Here is an 18,124-nt window from a genome sequence, read left to right on the forward strand (position 1 = left end):
TACAGCAGTACATGTCATTCATAGCAATAGCTTTGTCTCTAAATTCCACCACCATCAAATTATATAAGGGAATAGATTTTATTTATTTATTTATTTATTTTATAGGCTGTCTATATCATATACATGACTCTGGGTGGATCACAAATAAAACAGAATAAAAACAGTGAAATAACAGCCAGAGTTACAATAAAAATGACATAAAAATAGCAGCCAAGAGGACTCATGAACACTGAAACAAGCTATGACACTGGAACCCATGCTGTCAGGACTCCAGGCTTGATGCCAAGCCAGGTTTTTAGTGCCTTGCAAAAGGCCACCGGGTTGGGGCAAGTCTAATTTCTTGGGGGATGATGTTCTAGAGGGCGGGTACCATGGTAGAAAAGGCTCTTCTCCTGGGTCCTGACAGATGACACTCTCTCACAGATGGGACCTGGAGCATGCCTCTCCTGCCAGATCTAACAGGATGGGTAGAAACCATTGGGGAGGAATGGTCCCATAAGTAACCTGGCCCCAAGGCAAGAAGGGCTTCAAAGGTAACCACCTGAACCTTGAATTGCACCCAGAAGCATACTGGTAGCCAATGCAGCTTGTGGAGTAAAAGTGTCATATTTGCTGATTGACTGGCATCCATAACTGCCCACACCACCATATTTTGTACCAGCTGAAGTCCCAAATACTCTTCAAGGTTAGCCCCATGTAGAATGCATTGCAGTAATCCATTTGGGAGGTGACTAAGGTGTAAGTGACTGCAAGCCCCCCCCCCAATCCAGAATGGGTGCCACTGGCACACAACACAAAGTTGTGCAAAGTTCCCCTTCCCCGGCTACAGCTGCCAACTGCTCATCAAGCAGAAGCTGTGAATCCAGTCGGATCCCCAGATTCCACACAGGATCTGTTTGGGTCCCCAAAACCAGGGGGTCCTAAAACCCAAAGCTACTCAGTCTAACTAGGGTTAAGCCAAAGCCTGTTGTTCTCCATCCAGACCTTCACAGCCCCTAGACACTGAGACAGAATCTCCACAGCATCACTGATACCATTTTATCATAGTATCAAACAAGAATACATTGCTAAGGCACATGAAATACTGAAATTCTGTCAGGTATTCATGCACAGACTGCATGACTTATTTCACAAGCAGTAGCACTGAACAGTTTCTCTGTGCTGTGAAGATAAAATAATCTCAAGGCAGTTTATGACTTTCAATTTTTTAACAGTGCTGTAAAGCTATATTAAAATAGTTTTACTAGTGCTGTTCTGAGAAAATGAAACTGATTTTGAGATTTAGTGAGTGATCAATTGCTACTTAACCAGTAAAGAAGGAGAGGGATTAACCCAGTGTTTCTCAGTGTTGGAAACTTTAAGATGTGTGGACTTCAACTCCCAGCATGCTGGGTGGGGAATTCTGGGAGTTGAAGTCCACACATCTTAAGGTTGTTAAGGTTGAGAAACACTGAGTTAACATATAACCATGACATGTATATTCTAATCTGCTATCTGATTATCTTCTCAATTAAGCATGTGATTCAGATCTGAAATCGAATTACATATTTTTGGTTAGTCCTAAACCATATTTAGTCATTTCTTCCACATGTACAAAGAGCATGTGTAAACAGAGAAGTAATACGCTCATTAACCCTGCATGCTAGATGCTTCTGTCAATTAGATGGACATAGCTATATATAAAACAACTTTATATGTATTCTAGCATATCTTTCTATGTCACCTTCTTCCCAGGCCACACTTTTGATATTTAAAAGGAAACAAATCTTGTTCTCAAATGTCTTTGCATAGAAGTGTCATTTTAAAATAGTATTTTAGCTACTGACTTAAGGAAAATAAAAAGATTATAAAAGAAGGCCTAAAGAAAAGGAGATATTCTATAAACAGTAAGAAAATTCTTGACAGTATTTCAACTGTTGATATATAGAAACCAATGTAATATGTAACAGTAATCCTACAAACCTACACAGCTTGTTTTATCCCATCGCACGTTGAAGGCATAGAACCATATATATTAGACATTGCTCTGATCATGCAATCTTTGTTGTTGTTCCAAGTTGTTGATCAGTCTGAAGATATATTTCAATTTTCAGGCTCAGAATTGTTTCTGAAGGCTTCTGAAAAATAAAAGTCAACCAAGACCTACATTCAGTGGATATTTTTTCATCATGGAAGTTTTGAATTACAACAGAACACTGGGTTTAAAAAAAAAATAATACAGGAACTTTATCTACCTTAAGAAGTTACAAACTGAATTACGTTCAGTTCTATCATTTATTCAACTGTTTATGATATAATAAATGCTAATGAAACTTTTTAACTCCTCAGAGGCAAATGCTTAATTATAGAATTTTCAGCCATTGATATTTGGCTGGAAATGCTATCTAACAATGATGTTTTCATGTCAGTATCAATGAAAGAAAATAAAGGATACAGGAACAGGAAGGATAAGACTGGGGCAGTATGGGACACAGATAGGTTAATTGAAGGAAGAAACCCTGAAAAATGTGAAGCAGTAAGATGAAATCTACTAAGGTTAGGTGGAAGAAGAAGAAGAAAATAGACAAATTATTGAGAAAATGGAACATTTTTTGTATTTTTGGAGCCCATTTTATTTTTCTTTACTGATTCAAGAACTGGAGCAATCATAGATGAGCACAGACATCTTTTGTTAGAGCACTGTAACTGTTGGCTGTTAGTTTAGGCATATACACTTTTTTCCTAAATTTCTTGTCATCTGGAATACATTTGCAGAAGTGATCACAACAAAGCTGTATGCCCTAAGGTTTGGGGTTCTTTTCCTTTTCCTTTTCCTTTTCCTTTTCCTTTTCCTTTTTCTTTTTCTTTCTTTCTTTCTTTTTTACATTTTGTTATAATTTTTACTGCTACTTCTCATTTCTCATAAACATGTAGCAGTTTATAACAGACTTTCATTTCAGTAAGGAAGAGACTCCCTTCTGCAATATGCATGCACACTTGATGGAATCATTGTGCATATTGTTTCTAGCATCAAGTTGCAGGATGACAATTTTTCCTGCTAGATTATTGGATGCTTTCAACTGGAACCCCTGAATGCTAATAAAATTAATTCAATTGACATCTTATGTAAAGGGAATGTGTAGTATATTATTAGAAGCTTTTCAGAAGATTTTTGTGTTATTTTTGTGGAAATCAGGGGGCATAGGACCTCTGGAGATGGGGCAGAATAAATACTGTAGTTCTGAAAGTTAAGAGATTAGAAGAACACATAGGTTGCTCAATGCAGGCAGAAAGGTTATATAAATTACTGCAGTAATTTGTAGTTAGCCAGTAGAGAGGGGACAGAGGGGTACAACAGTTAGGAAACTAGGTGAAGACAGGAGGAAAAGCAAGATAAAAATGAGTATAAAAAGTTTAGAGCCAAGCAGTGTTTTTTGGAGAGGCTGAAACCAGAAGGGAAATAGGTGACAAGGATGAAATAGAGAAAAATAAGCTTAGGAAGAACAGTTTGAAGATAGAAACTGGTGGGGGGGGTTGAAGTACAGGAAAAAAAAAGGTATGAATGAGGAAAAAGCATGAAGGGTTTCCCCTTTCACTGCAACAGAAGGAAGGAACAGATGACTCAGAAGTAAAGAGGGAGAAGGGGAAAAGAGACGTGACTGTTTACAATAGATCTATCCTGTACAAATTCTTCTTTCCAAAGCAAAAGAGAGGTGGAGCAAACTAATGGTATAAGGGGACAGAAGTTTTGGTCTGCAGAAAACAAGCCAGTGAAAATACCAGCTGGCAGAACCAATGGGGCTGTAGTCAGAGGAGACAAGGGGAGCAATGGTGAATGAAGAAACAGACTTGATCGGATAAACCAGAAGGTTTGAAGTATAAGAAAGCAGTTGGAAGAGATCCAGCCTGCACAGAGAGAATGGACAGTGACCAAATAGCTATATTTTGCAGTTCTAGTTGTAAAAAGGATGTGTAAACCATTGTTGAATCAAAATGAACTATTGATTTGATTTTAATTGGCATTTCAATCAAATTTGACATTTAAAATCAATTTGAAGGCATCAAACTAATATGGAGATTCAACTGAATCAGCTTCAGACTGAATCTCCAAACTGAACTTTTGCATAGCCTTGTTCAGTGGTGGGTAAATAGAATGCCCTCTTGACATGTCCTTGACATGCCCTCTTGACAAGTCTTCTTTTGTCAAGCTGTAGATGAGTGGATACACATATGAGTGGTCCCACTCTTTTTCCTGTTAGAAGGTGACAGACTTAGATGATGAGTTGTACTACTACTACTACTAATAATTATTATTATTATGGTTGGTCGCATAGTCATCCAGATGATGATGATGATGATTAAGGTTTCAAGACCTCCCAGCTCCAGAACAACTCTGAGTGGCTTACTCTGAGAAAAACAAACAAACAGAAAACAGTAAAAAGATAATTCTATGCATCCAGACAAACCATACCCCTCATATCATAAAACACAACTGATAGTGGTTCTGCAAGCACCCTATCCCAAGGCCTGGAAGAGCAGCTCAGTTTTGAAAAACTTCTGGAACTTCATCAATCCAGAAGCCAAATAGATCACTGGGATGATATCTTTCCAGACAGCAGGTGCCACCACAGAAAATGCATGCTTTCTGGATCCCAATAGATGGCATTGTTTGATTAAGGGCCCCTGAAGCAAAACCAAAATTCTTACTTTTATTCTCCAGTAAATTTAGGGTGTTAGTTATATTTATAGCCTCCATGGACAGGGGAAAAAAAAAAAACTACTTCAGCTAGTTAACCTCTATATATTGATATACCTCCATGAGGCAAAGTTCATCTTGGCAGATGTCCTGCAACCCATACACACATAGCTGTTAGGTTTTAAGTTAGGCTGCAGAGATAGATACTATAATCTGATTACCTGTGCGTAGCTCTAACTTGTTGAGGACTCACTGCTCTCTTTATCGTCATTAAAAAGCCTATGATTTCCTGTACTTAAAAATGTACAGGAAATCCCACCCTTGGGAAGGATGGTTGTATGTTGACTAAAATTTGGAGGGGTCAGTTAAAGGACTTGCCATTTCATTGGGAGACACTCCCCCCCCCCCCGCACCCTGATCTGAGCTTTGATGTTAGTACCACAATGAATATTGGATTTAGAATTATACTTAGAATACAAATACCCTTGTACTGTGAAATTCGGTATTCAGCCATGTTGGTCATTGTACCTCTCAGTCATAAGAAAATAAAATGTTGCCATTTACCTCAGTGCTTTTCTCTGATGCCTTTCTTCCCAGAGGTTGTCACACCAAATCGGCAGTACACAGTACTGCTTGATTAAAATAATTTAGGTTCCAAACAGATATGCAGTAAAAGGGAAAGGCAAGTGTCAAAACCCGCATTGCTACATTCTATTTTCAGCAATGTAATAATATGGGATAATATAGCATAATTTATTTAATGAGTCGCAGTTAAGGAACATTTTTCCACATTACACATAATTTCTTTCCGTTATTACTTACAAGTTTGCTTATTCAGAAATGTGGTTTAATATTGGATTGTTCGAGCTATAATAAGTGATTAAGGCATGTTGATATTTTAATTCTTTGTGTACAGCTCAACAAAAACAGAGTTGTCAGCATCAAATTTTTAACCACATAAATACAAGGAAAAACAGGGAAAAGAATTATTGGACAATCAATCAATGTAATTTAATAAAAGCAAATAAAAACACAATGCAATCGTATGTATAATTACATTGAACCGAGTCCTACTGAGATCAATGAGAGTCACTCCCAAGTAAATGTGCAAAGGATTTAAATCATAATAAAAACTTCCCTTTCAAATACAGTACCCAAGTTAAGAAAATGAATCCTGATCATCTAGTAAAAGACAAACTTTATGAACATTTATGAATAAAAAGACAAAAGTAGAGAAATAATGCCTCTTTCATAGTATAACTTCTGCTGAATAAATCAGTATATTTTTTCTAACTAAAAAAATATGGAAGGGAAATAGACTGTAAATAGATGAAGAAATACAGTTGAGTCAAAATCTTTATTGTAAGCATATGCTGTAAGCAATGCAGTTGCCACAATAAGGAACTAATATAGCCTCCAAGTAGGAAGGGTGACAGAGTTTTTTCAATAAACCTTGTTCCTAGTCACATGGAATATACAGTACTACTGAAGTAATTCCTTCTTTATTTCATGTGTTAAAATGGTGGGTGGGTGTGTTTGACTCCTGGCGATTGCCTGGACAAGCCCCTGTAGTTTTCTTGGCAAGATTTCAGAAGTGGTTTGCCATTGCCTGCTTCATAGAACTGAGAGTAAATGAATGCCCAAAGTCACCCATCTTCAAGCAGCACTAGATCTCAAAATCTCCCAGTTTCTAGTCTGGTGCCTTAACCACTACATCAAACTGTCTCTTGATCTTTTTGTAAAGAATGTTATATGTCTCTTGTTCCTTCTTGTAATAATTCAAGTAGGGTTGTGATATAATGGGCATTATTTGAAGTGGCCTATGAATTTGAGTATAAAAAGCTTTCATATTGAGTAAATTAAATGCCTTTGATCCAACTTTAAAAACATGTTAATTTGTTTGAAACATGTAATGTACATTTACCTATTTCTTTAGCTAACCATAATAATAAAAAAAAAACCTTTTATTAAATCTTTATTTTCAATATCTCTAAAATATATTTTGACTAATTGGACTTGGCAATGAAAAGAACTTCATGAATGTGGATAAAGAAAAAATAAACTGCAATAACTATATTCTAGATTTGGGAATTTGGTCAACTCAGTACTCATGGCAGCATGTAGATAGAGCTGTATTGTTTTTCCTTACAGTGGATTACCCAGGCATGAAGTACTAATGTGTGTGCCTAAAGTTTTTGTAATATTTCTATGGAACTGGTACCTAGAAATTTGGTTAGGGCTTTCTGTGAATGTAAAATATGTTGTTTAGTTCAAATTGTTTGAGAATTCTCTCTAAGAAATCTGCAATATAGTTAAGATTTACTTTTCCTTTAACTACAAATACAGCTTAAGAACCCTTGTTGCATAATACATTCAACTTAACCTAGTTCTAACAGACTTCTTACTGTATATTGTAACTTTTGTTTTTTTTTTGCACTGAAATAAGAAATGTTATCACAGAAGTTTGCATTAACAAGCCTAGACCCCATTTACATTATTAGAAAAGATGTTTGTTTTCAGAGATAGGAAACTTTACAGAAGTTGACAGTCCCTGTAACTGCGAAAATACTGTACCTACAGCAAGTTATCCTTGAATGGCACACAACAAGAACCAATCTGAGTTTCTTAGTTTCATTATAATTTAGTGTTTATAGGCAATTCTTATTGAAGCAAAATGACAGTGTTATAAATAGCTTCAATATTCCTTTATGACTGACACTGCTTGGACATGTTGTTGTTGTTCAGTCATTAAGTAATGTCTGACTTTTTGTGACCCCGTGAAACATATCACGCCAGGCCTTCCTGTCTTTCACTGCCTCCTGGAGTTTGCTCAATTTCATCTTCATTGCTTCGGTGATGCTATCTAACCATCTCATCCTCTGCCGTCCTCTTCTCCTTTTGCCTTCAATCTTTCCCAGCATCAGGGTCTTTTCCAAAGAGTCCTCTCTTCTCATTAGGTGGCCAAAGTATCTGAGCTTGAGCTTCAGTTGGACATAGGCCAACCCTAATACTGTTCATTTTTATCAGTTTGATTAACTTAATTTGCCCTATTATTTTCAATATTAATATTAATAATAGTGCTTTATAAAATGAAAACATTGCATTTATTGGTATTTGGCCCTCCAAGCTTTTACTGTAGCAGTACAAAGCTTTGAAAAAGCAGAAATGTTTCTATTCACAGTTGACTATTTGCATGCAACTCAATGACCAATTCATACAACTTTTCTTGGAATGACTGAGTATACCATTTTTGAATTTTATCTTTAAATTACTAGCATTGCATGATTTTTTAAAAAATATTATGCAAGAATATACAGTATTATGGCTGTTTCAATGCTTATTTGCAATCTTATGAACACTGAAACAGCCATATTTATAAGCAGACTTATCGTAATCATGTTTATCCTCCATGCCATTTCATTTGTTGATGAATTACATTAAACAAATTCTGTTATTGCCATTTGGCAATATAAATAATATTAGCTGTCAATTAAATTATGTACCTTTAGAAACAAAGGAAGATTAAAACCATATTCACAAAATGTTAAGAACAACAATATTTAGGACCTCAGCAGGAGTTATAGGAAAGATCATAAAGCATAATGTTGTTAGTCTGATTTCAACTTTGTGCAATCTATGAATCAGCTCGATGTTTTGAGTAGTAGCAAAATAGGATGGCAGCCTTACAGTCATTTTCACATGTCATTCTTATACTTTTCAAGTTAGGGAGTAAACAGGGTCCAAGATGGAGCAAAATGGTTTATTCGACCTTGGTTAAAACTGTATTAATAAACCTACTAGAAATCATTTGTTAACTAACTTTGTTTCACCTGAACAATCCATATTTCCATACTTCCATATTTACTTGGAATTAACTGCCACTATAGAAAGTTTCTAAATAAAATTCCAAAGGTTTATATTACCCATTTACAACAAATCATAGTGTTGAGGTCCAGTTGTCATTTATTAATTGAATTAAATATTGAAGACTTAGGCCACAATACTATACCTCTTATTTGGCAACAATCCTGGAATTTCAGAAAAGATACGCAATTTGGAATAGATACGTATAGGACTGCACTATTAAGCAAAATGGTAGGGTTGGGGAACTTGATGATAAATTTATTTCAGTCACTTATTCAAAATGGAGAGAATAGACATACTTCATTTTACTCCTTTGAGACTAAATCAGGTTAGTTTTTCAGTCGTTTGCCTTGCCTGTATTGCAGAAGATAGAAGGCTGGCTAAATCCAGTCCAGATAGCAGTGAACAGAGCAGGAGCAAAGAGGAAAGAAGAGCAACTCAGAATGAGAACTATGCATCCTAATTTTTTGTCAATATCTTTTTAAGCTTTTATTTTGCTGCCTGAAGATTAGACTCATCTTGACATTCCCCTTCAAGTGTTAAAATGATAAGTACTGATGAAGGTAAAGCTGATTAGCTTAAAGCTCTTACTGCTGAACAGTATAATGTTTCTGTTGTTCAAAAAACTCAGTTAATTATCAAAATGTGAAAGACACCAAGAAGGGACCTGCTGAGGTTTACAGCTGACTTCCTGGGAATTATCCATAATATAGTCCTAATAAGAAAATTATGACAGATATGGTGTCCAGGGGTTTCTGCTTAGTCTCCATGAGGATTTAAGCAAGACCTTATAATCAAACAGAAGCTAAGACATACATCAGAATTAAAAGGAAGTTATTCTAAGGTAGAAGAGAAACCCAATCAGCTTCGCAGAACTTAGTCATACAAACCCAGAGAGAATTCTGGAGTCACACATGTTAATTGCCTGCTACAGAAAGATGACTGGTGCTACTTCTGCTCTAAAGACAATTTCCCCACATCTTAATTCTCCCATTGAACTACTGCAATCTGTCTTCGACTAAAGTTACCAACATGCATCCTCATTTCCTTGGAATTTTTAAGAACTAGACCGCCTTCCTTCCTTCCTTCCTTCCTTCCTTCCTTCCTTCCTTCCTTCCTTCCTTCCTTCCTTCCTTCCTTCCTTTTCTTTCTACAATAAGAAGTCATACAAATGTCTATCAATACAAACCACATGTTTTCAAAGATCCACCCACAGAAATAAAAGCAGTTGGTGTTTGGTTTCTAGCATAGGTGGAAAAAGCAGAAAAATACAACAGATGAAGGCTGTGGTAACTACTGTTTGGACAGATGAACCTGATTTCTATCTCTGAAAGTTGAAAAATGAGCTGAAATCAGAACAGCAATTTCATAAGCTGGCCTAATTTCCAGGTGGTTTCAGCACTGGAGACAAGTAAGGATACTATGCAGAAGAACCAGAGGCAGCAGAGAATAGAAAATGACAGTATAGTAACCTCCAAATATCAGCAAGAGGTCCATAGCAAAGGTGCTGATACAGAGACTTAATTCTTCCAGATTAAAAATAAAAATATTCAGAAATTGTTTAAAAATCAAGCTCTTACTAAAGATCTAAAAGTCCATTGCTCTATTATCACTTGCTTTTCTGGGCATTTTTATCATGCATCCATTTTCTCAACAAATGCTTAGTGGTCCATCCACATGCCAGGACAAGTGCACAAGTAGAGAAGGGTCTTAGTGTTATAAGTTGTGCAGGGGGGATATTTCAAAACTATATTGTAGTGATACTCTTGAAACTACCTGGCTAAAATAAGGCATACCTTATATTTATGTCATCTAAAGGAATTTCATCTCTCCAATTTTCTTCCCCTTCTGGCCAACAATGAAGCAGCTACACATATTTAGATGCAATTCCACTAAAACATATGGGGTCAAAACTTTATTGAATCAAATATAAAATCTTCAGTTTGAGTTGAATCACTTTGCCCTTAAATCACAAGCTTGAATTCAATAATGCCACCTTTAAATTGCAAAACTGGAATTTGAATGGGATCTTGGCTGATTGACACAATCCTATTTTTTAGATTAAAGTACTATTTAATGTGCCAAAATCATAATGTTCAAATCAGTTTTTGAACCTGATTTGTTTAAATACATTATTCTTATATTTTTTAATTTAAAAAATCAAGCTTTCTGTTGAAAATAGGAGCAGATGTTCAGAGATGCCATTTGCTCATAGCCACGCTGCAGGAGGAGAGTGGGAACCAGAGTGTGTGAATCCATATGACATTCATTTAGCACTAAACCATGACTTAATTTGTCTTTTATGTTCTTCTAACTGCTGGCATCTCCCCAATAATGACAAATGTTGTTGCTCACCATGGATATACTGTAGTCAATACATAAAGTACTACTACCATATTTAAACAAACTATTATATAGGGAGTGTTTTTAAAAAGCAATTGTTCTTTTATTAAACACATTTACATCTTTTTTCTCTCTTGATATTATGTTTTGAAGAAGGATATTTTGAACCTGGGGATCATTTCTTCTGCTACTGATGTAGGTTTGCTGAGCATCATTATAGGATCAGGATTCAAGCATCCATCTTTGTTCCCAGACTGCAAATGTCTGACAATTACTAAGTTTTATTTAAAGAAATGATGGTGCCCAAACTATTCAACTTTTCTTTACAATGTCATTCTTAGGCAGCTAACAACTCCCTCAAGCTTGAACCTTAAGCTAGATGCACAGAATAAAATTTTAGTTGTTACTGAAGAGCTCTTGGGCAATTATATTAGTACGGTGAATAGTTCTGTTAACAGAATTCTAGCTTAAATCTAAACACTGTCTTTTACTGTAATATCAGTGCCCATCCCTGCAGGTTTTAGAATGTGTTCCTTCAGCAATCATGTTTTAATTTTGCTCACAGCAATGCATTAAGATGGGAAAAAATGCAACATCTTCAGACTCTTTTGTTTCTTAAATTATATCTAGATTTATGTATATTCCTATTTTTGTAACTATTCTCTCCACCCAATCTGAGCTGCAAACACACGCACGTGCATACACAAGCAAAGAGTTAGCATTTACTGTATGTCTTTGCCGCTATCTAGTGATTATCCAGATTTTTGCAGTTCAGATTTGATAGCTCTGTTCTTGCCAAAATAGTTGTTAATAATGAATATTTTTATTTATTACTTATTTAATATTTTATTTTATTTATTTAAGCAATTTATATGGCTGCCCAACTCACTCACAGTGACTCTGAGCAGCTTACAGAAATTAAAACCCCAAATACAAAACCCCATGGCAACAACAACACATTTACGCGAGCCATTTGATGGGCTCCATATCAACCTAAGATCCCCAGGCCTCCTCTTCAGGGTCTCGCAGAAGAGTATCAAGGTGGGATTCTTTGTTCTTCATTTATTCTATTAAAAATAGACACAATTTGATTTCCAAAAATATACTGTACATATTCTCTTTGAACTCTCACCCTTCCAAAAAAGCAAAATCCAGAATGTAAAGCTATTTTTGCTAAATATATTTCAAAGACCTATTTTATAACAAGTCATCCTTTATGGCCAAAAAACAATTCAACAGCATAATCACTTCAAATTAAATATATGCAAATTAAATCAAGTTTTACTTCTAAGCCACCAAAAGCAGCTGTATCAGGGATTACAAGAGTGATAACTTTAGTTAGCTTGCCCAAGCTAAATTCAAGAGCCTGCTGGCTTATGAATGTTCTAGTGCATTCATGATAGATTGCCACAGCTTGCAACCTATTGATAAGCCCAGGTTTGTGTAAATTGCTTGGAGTTTTGCTGAATTTCAGCAACAGTCCATATGGGAATTTGCCATTTAGCTGATAAGAATCTGATGATTGGGAAAAAATGTGCACTTAATAATAGACATCATCAGTATAATAAACTTATGGAACATGATAAATAAGATTGCATTTCCTCACTGCATTAATAAATTGTGCACACTCAAAATCTACATTTATGACTTCTTGTACAAATAGTCACATAATTTTTTTTTAAAAAAAGGAAATCTATCACTGTAAATGAATAGGTTCACATTTCCTTACTGTTGCAGTTATTATTGTTATTGTCCTTATTGTTACAGTCTGTGCAGAATGTTTTAATTCACACTATCTGAATTGAAACATCCCTTTTGAGTTTGAAATAGCCCATTTTGGCTGTGAATCAATTGTTTCAAGCATAAACCATTCTGTTTTCAACATTTTGGAAGGCTTTCAAACTCAAAACAGAGCATTGTACAGGCAGCTCTGTTTTAGATTGAAACACTTCCAAGATACTTTAAGAAGCTGCAAGTGCCAGGGCTGGGCCAATTCAAATTCAGAATAGATGTTCTGCATTTGGACAGGTTTGAATTGGAAAAAAAATTGCTTTCTCCAACAGATACTTTCTGTTTATTAACTTTTTTTGGTAGTGGTTGGTGAAAATACATGGATCCTTCACTCCTTTCCTGTGTCCTGGTAAATATAATTTTAAATAACATTATAAATGGGAATCCCAGAACATCTCATTGTCCCCATGAGAAACTTATATACAGGTCAGGAAGCCACAGTATGGAAAGAACATAGCAAAACAGTCTGCTTGCAGATTGGCAAAGGAGCATGTCAAGGCTGTACACTCTCCCCTTATATATTTAACCTATATGATATATATATATATATATATATATATAGAGAGAGAGAGAGAGAGAGAGAGAGAGAGAGAGAGAGAGAGAGAGATTAAGGGAAGCTTGATTTGAAGAAGATGAGCATAGTTTTAAAATTAGAGGAAGAAATGTCAATAGCTTGTGCTATGCTGATGACACTACCCTGATAGCTGAAAATGCAAAGGATCTCCAAGCTCAAGTCATGAAAGTCAAGGAGCAGAGTGAAAAAATGAGATGAAAACTAAATAAAAAACTAACTAACTAACATATCCAGCAGAAGATGAAGGACCCAGAAAGAGACTGTTTTCTAACCTGGCACCTGCCCTCTGGAACATCATTCTGCCTGAGGTGAGATTGGCCCCAAGCCTTCCAACCTTCCGGAAGGCCCTCAAAACCTGGATGTGCCAATGGGATCCCAAGCAAGTATGGAGCCCATTAAATGGTTATATTATATATAGTTATATTGTACTCTCCTCTGTCTTTTTATTATTGTATTTTTAAATGTAGCTTTTAATTGTTTGTTAATGGTAGAAGACTATGATTTTACTTGTGTTTTAACTGTGTATGTTGCCCAGAGTCACATGCAGGTGAGATGGGTGGCCATATAAATTAAATAAACAAACAAACAGTGAAACAACCAGCTTTAAAACTGATAATAAAAATATCAAAGCGGTGGATAGCTTCTGCCTTTTAGGATCAACCATCAACACTAAAGCAACCAGAAGTCAAGAAATACATTGCAAATTAGCACTTGCTAGAGTGAAGGCCTTGGAAAAGATGTTCAAATGCCATGATGTATCTATACCTACAAAGATCAGAATCATACTCCCTGTAACACACTATGGAAGCAAAAGGTGGACTTTGAAGAAGCAGGTTATCAAAAGTATTGATATTTTTGAACACATCAACCCAGAATTATCATTCAGGACACAAACGACTAGGCTCAAATTACCCCTGTTCTTGCTTCCCTGTTTACCTATATCGATCACACTGCACAAATTCCAGCGGACTGGGGCCTAGCCATTATCATGCCTATCTATAAAATGGGCACTTAAGACCTGCCTGCTAATTAAAGGCCTATTAGCTTGTTAAGCATAATAAGTAAGCTCTATGCCAGATACTTGTACAATAAACTACTTGACTGGATTGACTCAGAGCATATATTAGCAGATGAGCAAGAAGGTTTTCTTGATTTCAGGTCTGTGTTTGATTTGGTTTCCAGAGCAAGGCTCTGGTCTAAGCTCTTCTACACTACATTGATAGAAGGCTACTGTTGCTCATGCATAATCTCTGTAAGAACTCTAGAATCAAAGTTCGATGCAGTATGCAAGGCCACCACACAAGTGAGATTCCAACTCACAGAGGAGTGAGGCAGGATTGTATTTTAGCTCCTTTGCTGTTTAATTTGTATATAAATCCACTTGTGGCCAAAATAAATCAATTAGAATATCACCCTCCAAAACTGGCAAACAGGCATATTGCAGCTTTGTTGTATGCAGATGACATAGTACTCCTATCACAAACGCACATTGGACTCAGACAAGCCATGAGTGCTCTGGCCAGTTATTGCTCTGAAAAAGGTTTCAAAATCAATTATAGCAAGACTAACATTTTGGTCTTTACAAAGAGACCTAAACTGCACATTTGGAGGATAAACAGCCAGAATATTGAACAAGTTAAATCCTTTAAATATTTGGACATGGTTTTTCATAGGTCCACTAAATGCAGTGTGCACCAAAGCTATGTTATACAAAATGCTCAAAAAACAGTAGTTGCAATCCAGTCCTTTTACTTTACCAGAGGACCACAGCATATCCCAGCAGCACTGAAGTGATACTCAGCTAAGGCTCACATACAATTACTCTTTGGTGCCCAGCTAGGACCTTATCCTTCTTTTACACCTTTGGAAAGGGTTCAATCCAAATTCTTAAGGGCCATCTTTCAGGTAGCCCCTTGTATCCCAAATGTAGCTCTAAGGAGGGAAGAGGGTTTTCCAAAGTTGAAACAGATGCACAGATTTGTATTATAGCACATTGGCTGAAACTATTGTTTTTCCTATAGTTTGGGTTCTTTCCTTATCAAGGATAATTATAAACCAGTATGGTTCAGGACTATCTTACAAAAACTTCAACATCTCGGCTTCTCTAGTGAGGCATTCCTAATGATGGGCTACGAGAGTGCACTCAGTGAATTCAAACAGTGTATCAAAGACCTGGAAATCCAGCAGGACCAGTCTGCTTCGCCTAAAAATATTTTTTTGAGCAGTCAAGCCTTTTCTTACAAGCCAGCAAGATACCTAAATTACATCACTGTCCCCAAATTTCAGAGGGCACTAGCATGCTGTAATGCTCTTCCTACAGCAATTTTGGAGAGCCGATACAAAAAAGTCCCATATGAGCTGAGATTTTGCCCTTGTGGGGCTATTGAAACTATAGCACACGTCCTGTTATACTGTATTTTCTATAAGGACTCACGAACCCTTTAATAACTCCTCATTTAATAAAATATCCAGGAAATTCTGATCTTTTTTATGTCCAGTTGTTGCTATCTGAACAGAATGATTTAGTTTCCCTGAACGTAGCTAAATTTTGTTATACTGTCTGCAAAATTAGGCAGATTTTGACTGCCCACTGATGGTCCCACCAATCTGTAAATATATTATGTTCAGTTCACTTCATTTAATGTAATTTTAATGTATTTCAATGCATTTTAATGTATTTTTATTGTAATTCTGGTCTGTGACCATAATAGGGATGATGATGACTAGGCTCAAATTATCCTACTTCAGACATATTATGTGAAGTTCTACCTCTCTGGATAAGGCTGTAATGCTGGGAAAGTGGCAATAAAGATAGAAGATGACCAGCAGCAGCAAGGTGGATAGACTAAGTTACATTGGTGATGAGTGCACCATTGGAAGACCTGAAAGACCAGATTAGGACAGAACATCATGGAAAAAAATCTATGTAGTTGCTAAGAGTCAACAATGACTTGATGGCACTTAATCAATCAATCAGGATACTTTCTAAAAACTAGATTAGCTACCATAACAAAAAAGATTAGGTGTAATGCTCCAGATTGGAACTCCAGAAGGTGCTTTGCAGTACACAGAAAGCTTTAAGGTGTCCTGAATACTCCAAAGCAATGTTTGGAAACAGAATACCATAGCACTGCACAACCTTAATAATAAATATTAATTGAATTTATTAGAGCTTTGTCAGTGCTATTTTAACCCCATTCTTAAATCATTAGATTGTCTGTGGTTTGATTGGTAGGTTTCTTATGACATTTGTGGTCTTTTAAAAAATAATTTTGCTGCTTCTACTGTATTTTCAAGAAGATATAAGTTAAATTTTATATCCCTGGTTCAGATATGTATTTGGGTTCAGATCATATTGGTCTTGAGATGTTAATTAGATGATTTGCCATCTAATAATCCTATTAATTAATTAATCTAGTATTAATGAAATCTCCTTAATAACCAATCCTAAAATTGTTCAGAGTAGGAAATATCGATAGAAAATATTATATATTTAGAAAATATATGCTTTATTTTCTACTATCAGCAATATAATTTCTTTAAATCTGTAATATCAAGCTAAATTTTAGAGTGTTTGGAGTGATTGGGATTGTCCATCAATCCCAAAAGAAAAAACTCTCATTTCAATTGTATATTAATCTTTAAAATCCTCTGAATCAGTATAGTATTTGAATCCATAATTTTCTAGCATTTTTACATGTCCACCAATGTGATACAATGTTCCTTCTTGTTCACATTTCCAACATAAATTTGAAGTGCCTTTATAAATTCCAGACAATTTCTCTGATGACATACAGTATACCAACAGTACATCTTTTTATAAAAATTCTCTTTTAAGGTTATACCATAATGCACATTTCAATCCTTTCAGCCATATATTTTCCCATTGTTTCCATAATTTTAGCCCACTATTATACATGTTTTTACTTCTTCTTCTTCTGTTTCAAATTTCAATAAAATGTTATACATTTTAGCAACTACATGTTCATCATTTGTATGCAATTCTATTTCAAATTCAGTCTTACAATGTTCAAAACCATAAATTGTTTTGTCTACTTTAAATATTTCTAATAATTGTAAATAAGAGAACCACTGACAATTATATCCCTCTTCCACCAATTCTTCTCTTCATTTTATTTTACATTCCCCTTGACAAAATTCTAGTATCTCACAATATGTTAGCTATTTGTATTTTCCAATCATAAAATGCTTTTTGTGCTGAAAGCCGCAAAGGTGTTTCAGGACTTGGCTTTGTATTGTATATTCTCAGTATGGCATGTTAAACATAGTGATTTTTAAAATCCACATTAACCTTGACTTTATCATACCAGAAATATCCATGCCACCGAAATCTTAGGTTCTATCCTTCCATCGCTAAAAGCCTTCTATTTCTCAACAACACCCACTCTTTCATCTACTTGACAAGCAGTTCTGATAGTGACATACTTCTCTAGTGATCAAGAAAATCATTTGAAAAATATACTGTTCCATTTTCCTATTCATTTCAGTTAAAAGTTGTTCAGCTTATGGAATTAAGCTTATATAGAAGAATTTGGAAAATGCAAGCTCTTCCTTTCTATGTATAGAGAGAAACACAATTGTAACTGACTGGAATAATGCACTTTATTTCTCCACCTGGTGTTTTACAGAGAAGCTACACTTCTAGAAAATACAAGTTCTTCTCTCTTTAAAAACAAAACAAAACATTAACTTCATTTATTTTAACAGATATTCAAAAACTCAACCAAGAAAAAAAGAGGAAATATAAAGGAATCAAAACAAATAAAGATATTTACAAGTTTATAAAACTGAATAAGAATTTTCAAAATAACATTAGAGTAGCACTGCATAGAAAAGTGATTTGATATCAGTTTAGC

The sequence above is a fragment of the Python bivittatus genome, unplaced genomic scaffold, assembly GCF_059951505.1.
Source record: "Python bivittatus isolate LINGU-HERP-01145 unplaced genomic scaffold, Pbiv_v1 ctg000070_np1212, whole genome shotgun sequence".
In the NCBI taxonomy this organism is placed as follows: domain Eukaryota; kingdom Metazoa; phylum Chordata; class Lepidosauria; order Squamata; family Pythonidae; genus Python; species Python bivittatus.